Below are 19,378 nucleotides of genomic sequence, written 5' to 3'. Positions count from 1 at the left end.
AATTCAGAAACAGATTCAAGTAAATACAGAAACTTAATTTACAAGGGTGGTACTTCAATTTATTTTTAAATGAGTTGTATCATGTTAAATTGTTTTCCATCTGAAAATAAACATCATAGCTCTACCTCCTACTATATTTTTTAAAATTCCAGACGAAGATTACAGTTTTAAGTGTAAAAATAAAACAATAAAAAAATTAGAGGGGGGCTTCCCTGGTGGCACAGTGGTTGAGAGTCTGCCTGCCGATGCAGGGGACACGGGTTCGTGCCCCGGTCCGGGAAGATCCCACATGCCACGGAGCAGCTAGGCCCGTGAGCCATGGCTGCTGAGCCTGTGCATCCGGAGCCTGTGCTCCGCAATGGGAGAGGCCACAACAGTGAGAGGCCCGCATACTGAAAAAAAAAAAAAAAATATATATATATATATATATATAAATATTAGAAGAAAAGTTAAAACAGTAAATGGATAACCTTAGAATGTGAGTGTCGTCCCTAAGCAAGACTCTAGTCCCAGTAAAAGCTACATTACATCTTACCTGGATTACAGCAATAAACTCTTAAGTACTCTGTTTGCATTCACTCAAGTTCCTCTCTAATACATTCCCCAAGCAGAGTGATCTTTGGAAAACAAAATCTGTACAGCTGGACATGGTTGGACTTCTTGTAGCTATGTCCTCCTTTTTCATTCTTAAAGTTGTTTATATGTGCTTTTTCTCTTTTTTTGTTTTCTTGACTCAACTTTTGGTCTTTGTTGAGTTTTTAAAATTGTGTCTGTTTTCTACTCCATTTATTATTTCTTTCTTTATCCTTTTTTTAGAAAAGGTTTTATTGCTATATCTGGACATGACACATATTTATAAGCTTTTCTTCTTTTCCAATGTAAACATTTAAGACTATAAATTTCCCTTACAGTACCACTTAGCCTGCAAGTTTTGATATGCAGTATTGTCATTATTAAATTTCCATCATGATTTCTTTTCTTACTCATGATCATTTAGACATGTGTTTGTTAATTTCCAAACATATGGCATTTTCAAGACAGTTCTTTTTTTTTAATATTTATTTATTTGGCTGCGCCAGGTCTTAGTTGCACCACATGGGATCTTTAGTTGTGGCACGTGGGATCTTTTTTAGTTGCAGCATGTGGCATCTTTAGTTGCGGCATGCAGAGTCTTAATTGCAGCATGCAAGCGGATTCTAGTTCCCTGACCAGGGATCAAACCCAGGCCTCTGCATTGGGAGCTCAGAGTCTTAACCACTGGACCACCAGGGAAGTCCCCTCAAGATAGTTCTTACTGAAGTGTTACATAAGTACCAGAAGTACAGAAATCATAAGTACATACTTCATTGAACTTCCACAAAATGAATTTACCCATGTACTTATTCTCAGAACAAGATAAAGAATATTATTAGTCCTGGATGCCCCCAGTATGTCCACTCCAAGTCATCACCTTCCCCGAAGCTAACTAATCATCCTTACTTCTATTACCATCAGTAAGTTCTGTCCATTGGGGGATTTTAGATATATATAAAAAAACACAGAATGTTCTTTTTTGTATCTAGTATCTTTCATTCTTCCCCACAGTTGTGAGATTCATCCATTTTGTTGCAAGTATATACAACTTTTGATGGACATTTGGGCTATTTTCAGCGTTTGATTCTGATGAATAATGCTATTACTGACATTTTGTAGGAATTTCTTTTGGGAATGGAATTGTGTGTTATAGCTATGCTATGTTCAGCTTTAGTAGATACTACCAATTTTCCAGTGTGGTTGTACTGAGATACATGACCACCAGTAGAGAATAAGGGTTTTTGGTTCTCCACATCATTGCCAACACTTAGCAAGATCAGTTTTCCTAGTGCTAGGACTTGGGGAGTACAGAGGAGGCTTCTCATTGTGTCTTAAATGTGCATTTCCCTGAAGAACTAATGAGCTAAGCACCTTTTCATATGTTTATTGGCAACTCAGAAATCCTTTTTTATGAAGTATCTGTTCAAGTCTTTTGCCCATTTTTAAAAGTTGAGATGTCTGTATTTCTCTCACTGATAAACTGAATATCAGTACTTTGTTCAATATATGTGTTCAAAATTTTCTTCTTATATTATGTGCCTTGCCTTTTCATTCTATTAATGTTATGTTTTCATGATTAAAGGTGTTTAGATATGGAACAACAAAACTAATACACTGGCAATGGGGAGTGAATATTAGAACAATAACTTTGGAATATAATATGGTATTACCTTGTAAAGTTGAAGATAATCGCCATCACCCAGTTTCTTTCCTTCCAGGTATCTGTCCTAGAGAATCTCTGGCACAAATGCACACAGAAATTGGATAGCAATACTATAAAAAGGTAAAAATGACAAGTGTCCATCGACAGTAAAATAAATTCTAGTATATATACACAATGGAACAATATACAGCATCAAAAATTAAATAATATACATCTACTTGGATGAATCACAAAATTATAATGTTAAGTATAAAAATAGATTCTCAGAAGTCTACATGCAAACTACACAAATACATTTGAAACTACATAAATGCCAAAGTCATACAAAGTTTGACAATATATTGTTTAGGAATACATATATATTCAGAAATATTATAATGAAATTATTATCACAAAGGAATGATAATACAGTTTAAAATAATGGTTAGCCTTCATTCAATGGAACTGGGAAGGCACCCACAGCAGTCCTGAAGTTTGGGCAGTGTTCTAGTTCTTAAGCAGGACGATGGGATACACAGGAGTTTCATTCATTAATATATTTATATTATATAAGTGTAACATCTATGTAAGACTATTTCATAGTAAAAGGATTTTAATATTATGCAGCCATCAAAGTGATATTTTTGGAAGAGTTTGAAATATCATGGAAATTACCAAGAGCACCATATATGCTTTTGTATGCATAGCATATCTCTGGGAGGCTATATAAGAAAGTGGTAACAAGAGTCGTTTTAGATACATTATATGGAAAGGCTCCATTAGCCCTTCTAGACCCACTTTTCACCTTTCTTCATCCTGCTCTGTATCCCATACTCTTTAAAGACTGCCTCCACTGGCTCCCTTGCTCTAGAACTTCCAGGTGAGTTCAACCAATTGGAGGCACCAGGGAGAAGGGTGAGATTTAAGTATTTATTCCTTCAGCTCCTTCCCTGCCTATGATGTCTTCCCTGCCAGGATGTCTATATGTCTAAGAAAGGCCACAGCACCAGTTGCCTTGCCCTTTGTATTAGTCAGGGTTCTCCAGAGAAACAGAACAAATAGGATGCGTGTGTGTGACAAAGAGAGAGACGAATAGAGATTTATTACAAGGAATTGGCTCACATGATTATGGGGCTGAGAAGTCCCAAGATTTGCAGGGTGAGTTGGCAAGCTGGAGACCCAGAAGAGTTCCAGTCTGAGTCTGAAGGCCTGAGAACAAGGAGAGCCAATGAAGTAAGTTCCAGTTCAAAAGCCAAAAGGCTCAAGACCCAGGAAGAGCTGATGTGTTAGGCTGAGTCCAAGCCCAGAAAAGACTTGTACCAGCTCAGCAGTCAAACGGAAGGAGTTCCCTCTTACTCAGCCCTTTTATTCTACTCAGGTCTTCAACAGATTGGAGGACGCCCACCCACATCAGGGAGGCCAAATGTCTGGCTATCCCATGGCCCAGTCACTCTCCTATACCTGTAGCTGCTCTCTGGGTCTCCTCCCTCTTGCTCATTCAAGTCTAGAATATTACTTCACTGAACCTTGTTTTCCTTAACCCATGCTATTGTAAATAGTTCCTTAAGGAACCATTCCTCAATTATCCTATTTGAATATACCATCTGTCTCCTGCTGGGCCCCTGACTGATACTCGTGTTTTTAAAAATTGCTACCTGTGGTTAAAATTCCTAACATATAATAGATTCTGTGAGCTTATTGGTAAAGAGTCTTTTCAAACACATTGCAATCACAGGCCAGCTGAGTGGTTCAGCAGGCCTTTGATGACCACTCTCTCTCTCTCTGGCCTTCCACTCTGAATTTCCAAGTGAAACCAAGGGCCAGAAGAAACCTCAAATGCTAACACCTCGACAGCACTTACTGTCCACGGTATCTGACCCAAGATCTTTCAACTACGGTCTGGCCTTATCTCCTCCTCCAGGACACAGCTGGCAGCTGACAAGCAGTCCAATGTGAGATTTAAAATTCAAAATGTGAAACACAGAATAATGAAGCCATCTGGTTCATATTATGTTGTCCAACAATTATAAGTAATGTGAGCTATAAATACAAGCAAAAGGAAGCAAACAAGAGACCATTAATCAATACAGACAATTTGCATGAGATATGATGACACAAGTGTATTTACACAAACACAGAAAATCCTTTTTCAGGAGAACCTTTACAAATGGTGCACTAAAGCAGGTTTAGATTGAAAAATATGACCTGCTAATGCCCTTCAGTTATATAACTTCTCTGAAGTCAACAAAATCTGCATGGGAATTTCACACAGAGAACCTTGATGTTGACATTTAATAACCCACAGAGTTATATATGAAAGGTAACAGGACCAGTCTTGGTTCAGAATACAGAATAACTTAAGAGTTACAGCATAAGGACAACTTAGTGGCCGTCACTCAAAGAAATTAGTAACACTTGTCATCAGCCCCACTCATAAAACCTGTAGGAACTTGAGTGAGAAAATAACCACAATAGTTTCGATTTGGATCTGTATAGCCAACAGTCTCCTCATCTCTCTGACTACCCCATAGTCAGCTCAAACTCAATATATCTAAAACTGAACAAATGCTCCTCCCTTCCCAATCTGGAACTTCTCTTATACCCTAGGCTTCTAACATGAGCAACTGAACAGATAACAATGTAATCTGTGGAGAGAGAAAACACATTGAAATCACATAGTTGATTTCTCAAAAGAAGAGGGAGTGTAGAAGAATGGATTATTTGTTCTCAATTCTTCCTTCCTTCCCTTCCTTTACCAGGGTTTACTGTGGGCAGAGAATAAGTCCCAACCCTCGCTGATTTAGCCAATGGCATTAAAGCAGAGGCTTTAGTTGTGTTCGCAGGGTTTGGCTTGGCCTCTTTTGCACTTCTGCCATTGGCCATGAGAACAGGCCTTGAGTAGCCACTGGGGATATATGGAGCAGACCAGAAACGAACCTGCAGCCAGAAGCCAAGTGCTGCAAAGCCACAACTACTTGCAGACCCATGAGTAAGAAATAAGTGCTTGTTTTTGTGAGTCATTGAGATTTGGGGGTGTTAGTTGTTATGTAGCATTATCACACCAGAAACCTGACTACAGGTTTCTTCACTGGGAAGACAAAATAACAAGTGTATATACCACAGTCTATCATTGGTAGTTTATTGTGCGTATACACACACACACGCCTTTATTCCTATGCATATTTTTTAAATGCTACCACCTACTACAGCTAATCCAAATACAACCAAAAATGAACTGACCCCCTTCCCAATATGAGGCAACTCAAAATCATAGTCTCCCCATCCAGCTTCCAAGTCAAGTATCACTTGGTGATGTCCATGACTCAAGCAGGATGAGATGTGACGTCTCATGGTCTTGCAACTTGTGGCCTGAATGATATCCGTTATACAACATGAGCAGGGAGGGACCAAAAATGCTCAAGAAAAAGGAAAAAAGAAAAGCAACATGTCAAGCATGGACATGATCCTCCTGGAACGTCCTTAGAGTCTACTTGTCAATTCACCTCCCTGGCCGTGCAGAGAGGTCCTTGATCAACTCAGGTTGTGTCCTCTGGATTTCCTTCATCCAGTGTCTTCCAAGGCCCCACCTGAGCGAAGTGGTGGGAGGGTTCCCCTGCCGCAAACGGCACCATCTTAGCAGACTGCTTCCTAAGGGAGTGTGACCGACAGACGCTTGGTATGTTGGATCATCAGCCAGGGTATATGCTTTCTTAATGATGCTGTACACCAAAGCTTAGTGCCTTCTGGAAGCACCTTGAGAAAGGCAGAAAAGTAGCCCACCCTGGGAAACATCCAGACATTTTACACGTAAGGTGCACAGTCCCAGGAAAAAAATGAAGCACAGTCTGATCAGCAGTTTTGCTGCCCTTTATTATAAAAAACAGGGCAGGCTCTGCCATTCTCAATCAGTTTCACATTCTAGGGTCTGTTCCTTGCAAAAATCCCTCCTGTATGTACAAATTTATGGCTTAGTTTTCTTTTGGTTGTAAGCAAACAGAAACCAATGCTGGCAATAAGCACAAAGTGAGGGTGTGGGCTGTGGGAGAATTCATCGGAAGGACACACACTCAAAAGCAAGCTCAACAACCAAGCTGTGGAAGGCAGAAACCAGGGCCTCAGCAACCAGAGTCCACGGACCTTTCGTTCAGGCCTGTGGGATCAGCAAGGTCACAGGGAGTGCTCAACCTAAACATGTCTCCTGGAGCTCAAGGAACAGCCACTTTTGGAGCTGACGAAAATGTTCTAAAATGCATCATGGTGATGGTTGCACAACATTGTGAGTATACTAAAAAGCAATGAATACTTTTTAAGTGGGTAAATTGTATGATGTGTGAATTATATCTCAATAAAGCCAGTATAGATATAAATAGATTTTTTAAAAGTCAGGAAATCAGAGAAAAAAAAACAAAGATTAAGAAGAGGCAATGCACAAAGGTGGAAGTCAGAATGCTAACATCACCAGCAATCAGAGAAATGTCAAAACAAGATACCACTTTGCACCCATCAGACAGAGAAAAATTAGAAAGGTGGGTAATACTTAACAGCTGGGGGTGGGGGACCTGGCCCATGCCTGACCTGCTGATGGAAATGTGGACAGGCTGCTGCAGCCACTTTCCAGAAAAGCAACCTGGCTGGCTATGGCTCAGTTAAGTGTGCCCATTTCCTATGGCCCAGCAATTCTGCTCCTGGATCTGTGTACTCCAGAGAAACTCGCAGATAGCTCCACTAGGGCACAAGTTCAAAGATAACCTTTGCAGCACTGTTTGTGGTAGCAGGAAAGTGGATGCAACTCAAGAAATACAAAAGGAAACGTAATGAATGCAGACTGAGGAATACTACACAGCAACCCAAAGCAACGAACTAAACGTACAAATGGCAGTGGGGATAGACTTTAAAATCATGGTGCTGAAAGATAGCAGTAAAAAAAACAGAATAAGAGTTGTAGCACAATGCCATTTATAGAAATGAGACATAAACACGTGCATAAAACAAGACTGTCAATGTTTCAGGGATTTGTACCTTTTCAAGAACATGGTGGGGAGAGGGGACACCAAAAAAAAAAAAAAAAATCAGGGGCCTTGGACTGACCATGGAGGATAGTGAGCCATGAATGGAGATTCATGATGAACTAAGCTCTCTGTCAGAGATCTTTTTTAATTAAATAAACAAAAGTCAAATGTTTCACTGACTCGTTCCAGATGACTCTAAAAATAAAGGAAATTAGAACAAGGAAAAAATTCACCTATATTTCCCATCACCCAAAGATAACCATTGTTAATATTCCCAATGTTTTCTCAAAGAATTGCTTTTTTTAAAGTGATTTCATACAGCTATTTTACATATTAACAGTTTATACTTTTCCTACTTTTCATGGAGCTCTATTACACATAAGTGATTTATAATTTTACCACTTTGACTACTATCATAAAATAGGATTTCCAAAGCTTAAATAAGGTATGGCAAAGGTGCTTTACAAGTTTTCAACAGCCAGATTTGCTCCCTTGCATAATAAGGTCACTATTAGGTATGTCTCTTAAGGGAAAAAAAGAGATATCTTATATTAAAAAAAAAAAGACATTTTCAGTTACATGATGAGTATATGCCACCATATTTACCTACTTCGCTATTTTCTTTGCACATCAAATGACTTAGAGCTAAAGAAAACCTCAGGTGTGGACAATAAATAAATTATCTTGATTCGGTTGCCAATTTGTAGGCGCTCCACATTTTCTCACAGCTGTGGAATCCCACCAAAGGGAGTTTTGCCTTCACAATAAACCTTATTTCTGGGGTTTAAATTCTAAGTGATTTAACCCCTGAAGTACTATCGTAGTTGCCTTGCTGACTTTCTATGAGCGGCGTAAGAGCGAAGTTGCAATCAAAGAGTCAAAGAAAATAAGACAAAACAAAGTAAACAGACCTCAAGAGTTTCCCTGACTTGTACTGTATTTCCATTTGGTATTCTAGGTAACATGTTACTTTTCCTTTGATGCTCTTCCTGAATGCTTTCTGCCTGGGACCAGAATTGAGATTAAACTGGGCTTTTCTATAAGACCAGAAACATATCAAGAGCAAATAACTGCCATTCCCAAACTAGCCAATCCATATTATATGGCTCCCAATTAAACACAGAGAAAATGGATGTCGGAAAATGCTACCACACCCTGCCTGAGAGGTAGTTTGCCAGGGCTGCCACCTTGGCCAGGCCCTTTACCCTTGTCTAGACCAGCGGTATTCTGTGTGAGAATTCAGCCCCATTTCTCTTACATAGAAAAGTAGTACTTCTCCATGAAGGGCCTTTGGCTGTTTGGTGAATCCCAGCTTTGCATGATACAAACTGGAAGTTCAGGTTAGTTTTGACCTCAATTTCCTCTGGCTCATAAAGGTGGAAGTAACATTATACATACATTTTTACTAAGGATTATTCTGGACATCAAGCTTCTTGTTTCTGTGTGGCCAGCCACAGAGTCTGGCATACCACAGGGAACCACTGCTGAGCACTGGAAATGTGGCTAGTCTGCACTGAAACATGCTGTCGAGACCAACAGACCCAGAGTATATGCTAAATTTAAAACAAATGCCCAATAAACATAAATCTCACGTCTAAATTAAGAAAGACATAATTTATGCAGCCACTTGAAAAATTTTCTAGTCCAAAATCATACTTTTCCTTTATTAACTGCCATTTAAAAACTTTGATTGGGTCATTAGCATTAGGGGCTCCCTTCCCTCGACAGGCTTCCTAGCTTGCTTTCATTCTGTTTTAGATTAGAAAAGAATTGTACTAAGATGCAATTATTTATTATCAAGCTAGAAACAGACAGGAATCATGAGAGCCATGGAAAGGGATTCTAGTGCAATTTACAAATTTAATGTTTCCAACTGTATTTCCAAATGTTCATCATTCAACAGCTGAAAGCCCTATTATTGTTATTATAAAACCCCTTCACAAAACATGTCACAATCCCATAAATCTACCCAACTCTACCCTAGGTTGGAGGAAATCATCCTTGTGCATGTTCACATGTGTGTACAACTTCTCTCAGTAAAGCACAAAGCCTCACATACATGTCATCACCTCCCAAGTAATATGCCATGACACGATTCTATCCCTCCATTAAAGAACTCTTGAAAGACTCAGATGTTACTCACGTGTAAATAAATCTCTTCCTATCTGCCCTAACATCAGACTGAATTATCTGAACATAGGGCTTGAAGGCTACTGTCTAGCACCCTACTGGCAAAGTTGACTCAAAAAAATGTTTGATGAATTGAATTATCCATGTGTCTCAAACTTTCTTTCTTAAGAATTCCATTTTCTTCAGTCCTAATGATTAGAAGGGCCAAATTTGCTGATCAACAGTAGCTTCCACTCGAAGCTTTGACAGGGGGTCTGGCTATTTTCTAAAGTATACCCAAATCAAGGGCAAAATGTAGAAGTACAACACTGGCAATCAGTAGATTTTGCTGTAAATGATTATTTTCCTTTGAATGCAGAAAATACTCATTACTTACAAGTGTTATTAAGGGGAATCCGAAAGAACCTGCCAAGTAAATTTACCCTACGATGGTCCCAGGTAGAGAGTGGAAAACCCTAGAAAAGCAAAACCAACTAACCTGGGACTTCCCTGGTGGTCCAGTGGGTAAGACTCCGCCCTACCAATGCAGGGGGCCCAGGTTCGATCCCTGGTTGGGGAACTAGATTCCGCCTGCTGCAACTAAAAGAATCTCACATGCCGCAACTAAGATCCAGTGCAGCCAAAATAAATAAATATTAAAAAAAACCAAACAACTAACCTGCATTTCTCCTCTCTTTAAGAACACTATTCAGTATCTGGAGACTTCTAAGGAAGAGAGAAGCAAGCAACTTTCTCAAAAAATGGAGGCAGGGGTAGGACTTGGGTACCTGGGGAGCCACCAGAAGAAACCAGCCAGATGACCAACTGCCAAACCCAATAGCAAGCCTCACACGTGGCTATACTATACTGGTTTCACCCCAAACACAAAAATATGCATAACTAAATAGGAGATGCTTTATGATTTTAATATATATACTTCTCTCTGAATTATACCCAGGGATTCCACCATGAGCAAGTGGTGGATGTGCACGTCCCCTTTATACAGCATCTAGAGCTGTGCTGTCCAATACCAAAGCACTCCTACATGTGGCTACTGAGCACTTGAAATGTGGCTAGTCTGAATTAAGATGTACTTGTAAATGTAAAATCCACACCAAATTCCAAAGACTTCATATAACAAAAAATATAAAATATCTCATTAACAATTTTATATTGACATGTTGAAATTGTATATTACTTATATATTGTACTAAAATATATTACTAAAATTAATTTCACCTGTTCCTTTTCACTTTAATATGGCTGCTAGAAATTTTCAAATGTGGCTCACATTTTTTGGACAGCACTGGCTAATATTTGCTTTATGTATTTACGTGCTCCTATGTTGGGTTAATATATATTTACAATTGTTATATCTTCTTGCTGGATTTATCCATTTATCATTATAAAATGTCTTTCTTTTAAAGTCTATTTTGTCTGATAGAAGTATTGCTACTCCAGCTTTCTTTTCATTTCCATGGAATACTTTTTGCATTCTCTCACTTTCAGTCTGTGTGTGTCTTTAGATCTGAAGTTGAGTCCCCTGTGGGCAAGATATACAGATCTTGTTTTTGTTTTTGTTTTTCTGGGGGTTTTTTTGCGGTATGCAGGCCTCTCACTGTTGTGGCCTCTCCTGTTGCGGAGCACAGGCTCCAGACGCGCAGGCTCAGTGGCCATGGCTCACGGGCCCAGCCGCTCCGTGGCATGTGGGATCTTCCCGGACTGGGGCACGAACCCGTGTCCCCTGCATCGGCAGGTGGACTCTCAACCACTGTGCCACCAGGGAAGCCCTGGATCTTGTTTTTGTATCCTTTCAGCCAGTCTATGTCTTTTGATTGGAGCACTTAGTCCATTTACATTTAAAGTAATTATTGATAGGTATGTACTTATTGCCATTTTGTTCATTATTTTCTGGTTGTTTCTGTAGTTCTTCTTTGTTCCTTCCTTCTTTTGTGCTCTCTTCCTTTGTAATTTGATGACTACCTTTAGTTTCATGTTTGGATTCCTTTCTGTTTTTGTGTGTATATTATAGGTTTTTGATTTCTGGTTACCATAACATTCATATATAACAACACACACACACACAGTTATTTTCAGTTGACAATTTCTTAAGTTCAAACACATTCTAACAACTCTACATTTTTACACCCCCCACGCACCTTTAATGTTTTTGACATCATATTATATATCTTTCTGTTTTGTGTATCCCTTAACTACTTATTGTGGATATAGATGATTTTACTACTTTTGTCTTTTAACCTTCCTACTAGATTTATAAGTGGTTGATTAACTACCTTTACTGAATGTTTGCCTACACCAATGAGATTTTTCCTTTCATAAGTTTCATATTTCTAGTGTGGTCTTTTCTGCTTAGAGAAGTCCCTTTAACATTTCTTGTGAAGCTGCTTTAGTGGTGCTGAAGTCTTTTAGCTTTTGCTTGTCTGTGAAACGCTCTCTCTCCTTCAAATCTGAATGATAGCCTTGACAGGTATTCCTGATTGTAGGGTTTTTTCTTTCACCACTTTGAATATATCATGCCACTCCCTCTGGCCTGCAGAGTTTCTGCTGAAAAGTCAGCTGACAGTCTTATGGGAGTTCCCTTGTACATAACTAGTTGCTTTTTACTTGCTGCTTTTAAGATTCTCCATTTTTAATTTTTGCCATTTTAGTTACTAAGTGTCTTGGTGTGGACCTCTTGGGTTCATCTTGTTTGGAACCCTCTGTGCTTCCTGAACCTGGATATCTGTTTCCTTTCCCAGGTTAGGGAAGTTTTCAGTCTTGGCAGTATTTATAATACAAAGATGCATTTACTCAACTCCTACTCATGCATCAGGATTTGGTTCAAGCACTGTAGTAGGCCACTCCTCAGCTAGACCACATCTTACAGGTTTTTCCATATTCTCTGCTGCATAAATTCAGGGTGGGCCCACAGCATGTACACAATATCTGTGACAAGCTGAACTAAGAATTGACCTTTCCCTTGTACATTTTTTCTCATAATTACTTTTTTTAAAATTTATTTATTTTTGGCTGTGTTGGGTCTTCATTGCTGTGCGTGGGCTTTCCCTAGTTGTGGCGAGCAGAGGCCACTCCTCACCACAGTGCATGGGTCTCTCACCACGGTGGCCTCTCCCGTTGTGGAGCATGGGTTCCAGGCACGCAGGCCTCAGTAGTTGTGGCATGTGGGCTTCAGTAGCTGTGGCTCACAGGCTCCAGAGCGCAGGTTCAGCAGTTGTGGTGCACAGGCCTAGCTGCCCCACGGCATGTGGGATCCTCCCAGACCCGGGCTCAAACCTGTGTCCCCTGCACTAGCAGGTGGACTCTCAACCACTGTGCCACCAGGGAAGCCCCGTCTCTTTTTTCTTACTAAATAGAGAAATATAACCACAACTGAAATAAGAATGCTGCTTCAACATAGTAAAACAATAATCCTTGCATGATATGTCTCTGGAAGAACCCAGAACCATTTGATAATATGGTCTCCAGGGAAGGGAACAAGGTGGCTGAGGACAGAGGTTGAAGAGAGATTTTTCTGTAAACTTTCAATTTGTAACCTCATGTCAAGAATTCTTTTAAAATCTTTTTAAGAGAATATCTTCACTATATAGAAAAAAAGATTTTTTTAAACTTAGGTTCCATTGGAGACTTGCAAATATTTTTTCTTGCATTGTACCTTTTAGATCAGCAGTCAACAACCTTTTTCTGTAAAGTGCCAGATAGTAAATATTGTAGGCTTTGTGGGTCTCTGTGGCAACCACTCAACTCTGCTATAGTAGCATGAAAACAACCATAGACAATATGTAAAGGAACATGTGTGGCTGTGGGTCAATAAAACTTTAATTTAAAAACTAGGCAGGACTTCCCTCATAGCACAGTGGTTAAGAATCTGCCTGCCAGTGCAGGGGACACAGGTTCGAGCCCTGGTCCAGGGAGATCCCACATGCCGCAGAGCAGCTAAGCCCGTGCACCACAACTACTGAGCCTGCGCTCTAGAGCCCGCAAGCCACAACTACTGACCCACCTGCCACAACTACTGAAGCCTGCGCAACCAGAGCCCGTGCTCCGCAACAAGAGAAGCCACCACGATGAGAAGCCCATGCACTGCAACAAAGACCCAGCGCAGCCAAAAATAAACAAATTTAAAAATAAATAAATAAATAATAAAAACAGGGAGAATTTAGCCTGTGGCCAGTTTGCCACTCCCCCTACAACCACCCTGCTTTAGAGAGTGCCTCCTCTGAACAATAAAGAACGTGTAATCATATTCTTTACTTTTTCATTCTTAAACATGTTAAAACAAATCTCCCTTCAACTCAAATTAAGAATTATGCTAGGAATGTTGGAAGAAAAAGATATAGATAATGGGGAACAGAAGAAAAACATCTAGTTTATGATATAAAACCATAAAGTTGTAATACTCACTCGGAAAAACAAAGGTGTTTCAAGAGCCATGAATAACTCTCATCCTATCAGAAATCTTCTGGGTAAGAATCAATGGTGGCAACAAAGAAGTCACATTCTGGGTTGAAAATTACTTCTGAGTCTTCATACGTCTCAAGTTGGACACTAAAATAATATATACTTGCACAAATAAATTCAGAAATTGCTACTCTGGAAATGTAGATAATCTAAATTAACTAAATATTGACTGCTTACCATTAAATTCTCTACAGAAGTGACCATTATAACAAGTAGTCTCGGACCTTCAGGACGGAGGAGGAGCAAGACATAGAGGTGACCTTCCTCCCCACAAACACATCTACATGTGGAAAAACTCCTACAGAACACCTACTGAACGCTGGCAGAAGACCTCAGACTTCCCAAAAGGCAAGAAAGGCCCCACATACCTGGGTAGGGCAAAAGAAAAAACAGAGACAAAAGCATAGGGACGGGACCTGTACCTCAGGGAGGGAGCTGTGAAGAAGGAAAAGTTTCTACACACTAGAGAACCCCTTCACTGGTGGGGATGGGGGGTGGCGGGGGGGAAGCTTCGGAGCCATGGAGGAGAGCGCAGCAACAGGGGTGCAGAGGGCAAAGCAGAAAGATTCCCGCACAGAGGATCGCTGCCAACCAGCACTCACCAGCCCAAGAGACTTGTCTGCTCACTCGCCGGGGCGGGCGGGGGCTGGCAACTGAGGCTCAGGCTTCAGAGGTCAGACCCCAGGGAGAGGACTGGGGGTGGCTGCATGAACACCGCCTGAAGGGGGCTGGTGCGCCACAGCTAGCCGGGAGGGAGTCCGGGAAAAGTCTGGAGCTGCCGAAGAGGCAAGAGACCATTGTTTCGGGGTGCACAAGGAGTGGGGATTCCTGCTCCGTGTGCCCACAGAAGGCAGAACACCGCCTAAGCGAGTTCCAGAAACAGGTGCGAGCTGTGGCTATCAGCTCAGACCCCAGAGATGGGCATGAACCGCTAACACTGCCGCTGCTGCCACCAATAATCCTGTGTGCAAGCACAGGTCACACTACCACACACCCTCAGAGCCTGTGCAGCACGCCACTGCCAGGGTCCCATGATCCAGGGACAACTTCTCCAGGAGTAAACACAGCGTGCCTCCGGCTGTGGCATCTCACACTAGCCTCTGCCACTGCAGGCTCATCCTGGATTCCAATTATGACTACCGTACACCTCCCTGTCCCTGGCCTGAGTGAGCAAGAGAGCCCTAATCAGCTGCTGCTTTAACCCCCTCCTGTCTGGGCGGGGAACAGATGCCTGAGGGCGGCCTACATGCAGAGGCAGGGCCAAAACCAAACCTGAATTCCAAGAGCAGTTCGAACAAAGAAGAGACAGGGAAATTTCTCTATGCAGCCTCAGGATCAGCACATTAAATCCTCACAATCAACTTGATAAACCCTGCACCTGTGGAATACCTGAATAGACAATGAATGTTTCCAAAATTGAGGAGGTGGACTTTGGGAGCAACTGTACACATGGGGTTTGCTTTCTGCGTCTGATTTGTTCCTGGTTTTATGTTTATCTTAGTTTAGTTTTTAGTGCTTGTTATCATTGGTGGATTTGGCTATATTGGTTTGTTTGCTTTCTTTCTTAATTTTAAATTTTTTATTTAAAAAAATTTTTTTCCTTTTTTCTCTTTTTGTGTGTATGTGTATGTTTCTTTGTGTGATTTTGTCTGTTTAGGTTTGCTTTTGCCGTATGTCCTAGGGTTCTGTCTGTTCATTGTCTTTGTTTTTTGTTCTTTGTTTTTCTTCCTTTTCTTCCGAGCCATGTGGCTGGCAGGGTCTCGGTGTTCCGGGCGGGTGCTGGGCCTGAGCCTCCGAGGTGGGAGAGCCGAGTTCAGGACACTGAACCAACAGAGACCTCCTTGCCCCACGTAATATCAATCGGCAAGAGCTCTGCCGGAGACCTCCATCTCAATGCTAAGACCCAGCTCCACCCAACGGCCAGCAAGCTCCAGTGCTGGATGCCCCATGCCAAACAACTAGGAAGACAGGAACAACCCCATCCATTAGCAGAGAGGCTGCCTAAGGTCATACTAAGTTCACAGACACCTCAAAACACACCACCGGACGTGGCCCTGCCCACCAGAAGGACAAGATCCAGCCCCACCCACCAGAACACAGGCACGAGTCCCCTCCACCAGGAAGCCTACACAAGCCACTGAACCAACCTCACCCACTGGAGGTAGACACCAAAAATAATGGGAACTACGAACCTGCCACCTGCACAAAGGAGACCCCAAACACAGTAAGTTAAACAAAATGAGAAGACAGAGAAGTATGCAGCAGATGAAGGAGCAAGATAAAAACCCACCAGACGAAACAAATGAAGGGGAAATAGGCAGTCTACCTGAAAAAGAATTCAGAGTAATGATAGTAAAGATGATCCAAAATCTTGGAAATAGAATGGAGAAAATACAAGAAACGTTTAACAAGGACCTAGAAGAACTAAAGAGCAAACAAACGATGATGAACAACACAATAAATGAAATTAAAAATTCTCTAGAAGGAATCAATAGCAGAATAACGGACGCAGAAGAATGGATAAGTGACCTGGAAGATAAAATAGGGGAAATAACTGCTGTAGAGCAGAATAAAGAAAAAAGAATGAAAAGAATTGAGGACAGTCTCAGAGACCTCTGGGACAGCATTAAACACACCAACATTCGAATCATAGCAGTCCCAGAAAAAGAAAGGGTCTGAGAAAATATTTGAAGAGATTAGAGTTGAAAACTTCCCTAACATGGGAAAGGAAATAGTCAATCAAGTCCAGGAAGCAAGAGAGGCCCATACAAGATAAATCCAAGGAAAAACACACCAAGACACATATTAATCAAACTATCAAAAATTAAAGACAAAGAAAAATATTAAAAGCAGCAAGGGAAAAGCCACAAAAAACATACAAGGGAATCCCCATAAGGTTAACAGCTGATCTTTCAGCAGAAACTCTGCAAGCCAGAAGGGAGTGCCAGGACATATTTAAAGTGATGAAAGGGGAAAACCTACAACCAAGATTACTCTACCCAGCAAGGATCTCATTTAGATTCGATGGAGAAACTAAAACCTTTACAGACAAGCAACAGCTAAGAGAACTCAGCACCACCAAACCAGCTTTACAACAAATGCTAAAGGAATTTCTCTAGGCAGAAAACACAAGAGAAGGAAAAGACCTACAATAACAAACCCAAAACAATTAAGAAAATGGTAATAGGACCATATATATCGATAATTACCTTAAATGTAAATGGATTAAATGCTCCAAGCAAAAGACTGGCTGAATGGATACAAAAACAAGACCCGTATACATGCTGTCTACAAGAGACCCACTTCAGACCTAGGGACACATACAGACTGAAAGTGAGGGTATGGAAAAAAATATTCCATGCAAATGGAAATCAAAAGAAAACTGGAGTAGCAATATTCATATCAAACAAAATAGACTTTAAAACAAAGACTATTACAAGAGACAAAGAGGGACACTACATATTGATCAAGGGATCAATCCAAGAAGAAGATATAACAATTGTAAATATTTATGCACCCAACATAGGAGCACCTCAATACATAAGGCAAATACTAACAGCCATAAAAGGGGAAATCGACAGTAACAATCATAGTAGGGGACTTCAACACCCCACTTTCACCAATGGACAGATCATCCAAAATGAAAATAAATAAGGAAACACAAACTTTAAATGATACATTAAACAAGATGGAATTAATTGATATTTATAGGACATTCCATCCAAAAACAACAGAACACACTTTCTTCTCAAGTGCTCATGGAACATTCTCCAGGATAGATCACATCTTGGGTCTCAAATCAAGCCTCGGTAAATTTAAGAAAATTGAAATCGTATAAAGTATCTTTTCTGACCACAACACTATGAGACTAGATATCAATTACAGGAAAAAAACTGTAAAAGATACAAACACATGGACGCTAAACAATACACTACTAAATAACCAAGAGATCACTGAAGAAATCAAACAGGAAATCAAAAAATACCTAGAAACAAATGACAACGAAAACACGACAACCCAAAACTATGGTATGCAGCAAAAGCAGTTCTAAGAGGGAAGTTTACAGCAAAACAATCCTACCTCAAGAAACAAGAAGAATCTCAAATAAACAACCTAACCTTACACCTAAAGCAATTAGAGAAAGACGAACAAAAAAACCCCAAAGTTAGCAGAAGGAAAGAAGTCATAAAGGTCAGATCAGAAATAAATGAAAAAGAAATGAAGGAAACGATAGCAAAGATCAATAAAACTAAAACTTGGTTCTTTACAAGATAAACAAAATTGATAAACCATTAGCCAGACTCATCAAGAAAAACAGGGAGAAGACTCAAATCAACAGAATTAGTAATGAAAAAGAAGAAGTAACAACTGACACTGCAGAAATACAAAGGATCATGAGAGATTACTATAAGCAACTGTATGCCAATAAAATGGAAAACCTGGAAGAAATGGACAAATTCTTAGAGAGGTATAACCTTCCAAGACTGAACCAGGAAGAAACAGAAAATATGAACAGACCAATCACAAGCACTGAAATTGAAGCTGTGATTAAAAATCTTCCAACAAACAAAAGTCCAGAACCAGATGGCTTCACAGGTGAATTCTATCAAACATTTAGAGAAGAGCTAACACCTATCCTTCTCAAACTCTTCCAAAATATAGCAGAGGGAGGAACACTCCCAAACTCATTCTATGAGGCCACCATCACCCTGATAACAAAACCAGACAGAGGTACGACCAAAAAAGCAAATTACAGACCAATATCACTGATGAATATAGATGCAAAAATCCTCAACAAAATACTAGCAAACAGAATCCAACAGCACATTAAAAGGATCATACACCATGATCAAGTGGGGTTTATCCCAGGAATGCAAGGAATTTTCAATATATGCAAATCAATGTGATAAAACATATTAACAAATTGAAGGAGAAAAACCACATGATCATCTCAATAGATGCAGAAAAAGCTTTTGACAAAATTCAACACTCATTTATGATAAAAACTCTCCTGAAAGTGGGCATCGAGGGAACCTACCTCAACATAATAAAGGCCATATATGACAGACCCACAGCCAACATCGTTCTCAATGGTGAAAAACTGAAACCATTTCCTTTAAGATCAGGAACAAGACAAGGTTGCCCACTCTCACCACTCTTATTCAACACAGTTTTGGAAGTTTTAGCCAGAGCAATCAGAGAAGAAAAAGAAATAAAAGGAATCCAAATCGGAAAAGAAGTAAAACTGTCACTGCTTGCAGATGGCATGACACTATACATAGAGAATCCTAAAGATGCTACCAGAAAACTACTAGAGCTAATCAATGAATTTGGTAAAGTAGCAGGATACAAAATTAATGCACAGAAATCTCTTGCATTCCTATACACTAATGATGAAAAATCTGAAAGAGAAATTAAGGAAACACTCCCATCTACCACTGCCACAAAAAGAATAAAATACCTAGGAATAAACCTCCCTGAGGAGACAAAAGACCTGTATGCAGAAAACTATAAGACACTGATGAAAGAAATTAAAGATGATACAAACAGATGGAGAGATATACCA

General features: G+C 40.2%; 1 non-coding gene across 1 annotated transcript; it reads left to right on the top strand.

Moving 5' to 3' along the window:
* Window positions 1-9,840: 9,840 nt before the first annotated feature.
* TRNAG-ACC (transfer RNA glycine (anticodon ACC)) lies at window positions 9,841-9,913 on the top strand. The gene has a single exon. It is a non-coding gene; the product is annotated as a tRNA-Gly (tRNA).
* Window positions 9,914-19,378: the final 9,465 nt, after the last annotated feature.

Source organism: Mesoplodon densirostris, chromosome X (assembly GCF_025265405.1).
Source record: "Mesoplodon densirostris isolate mMesDen1 chromosome X, mMesDen1 primary haplotype, whole genome shotgun sequence".
Classification (NCBI taxonomy): domain Eukaryota; kingdom Metazoa; phylum Chordata; class Mammalia; order Artiodactyla; family Ziphiidae; genus Mesoplodon; species Mesoplodon densirostris.
This window is presented reverse-complemented; position numbering and strand designations above follow the sequence as displayed.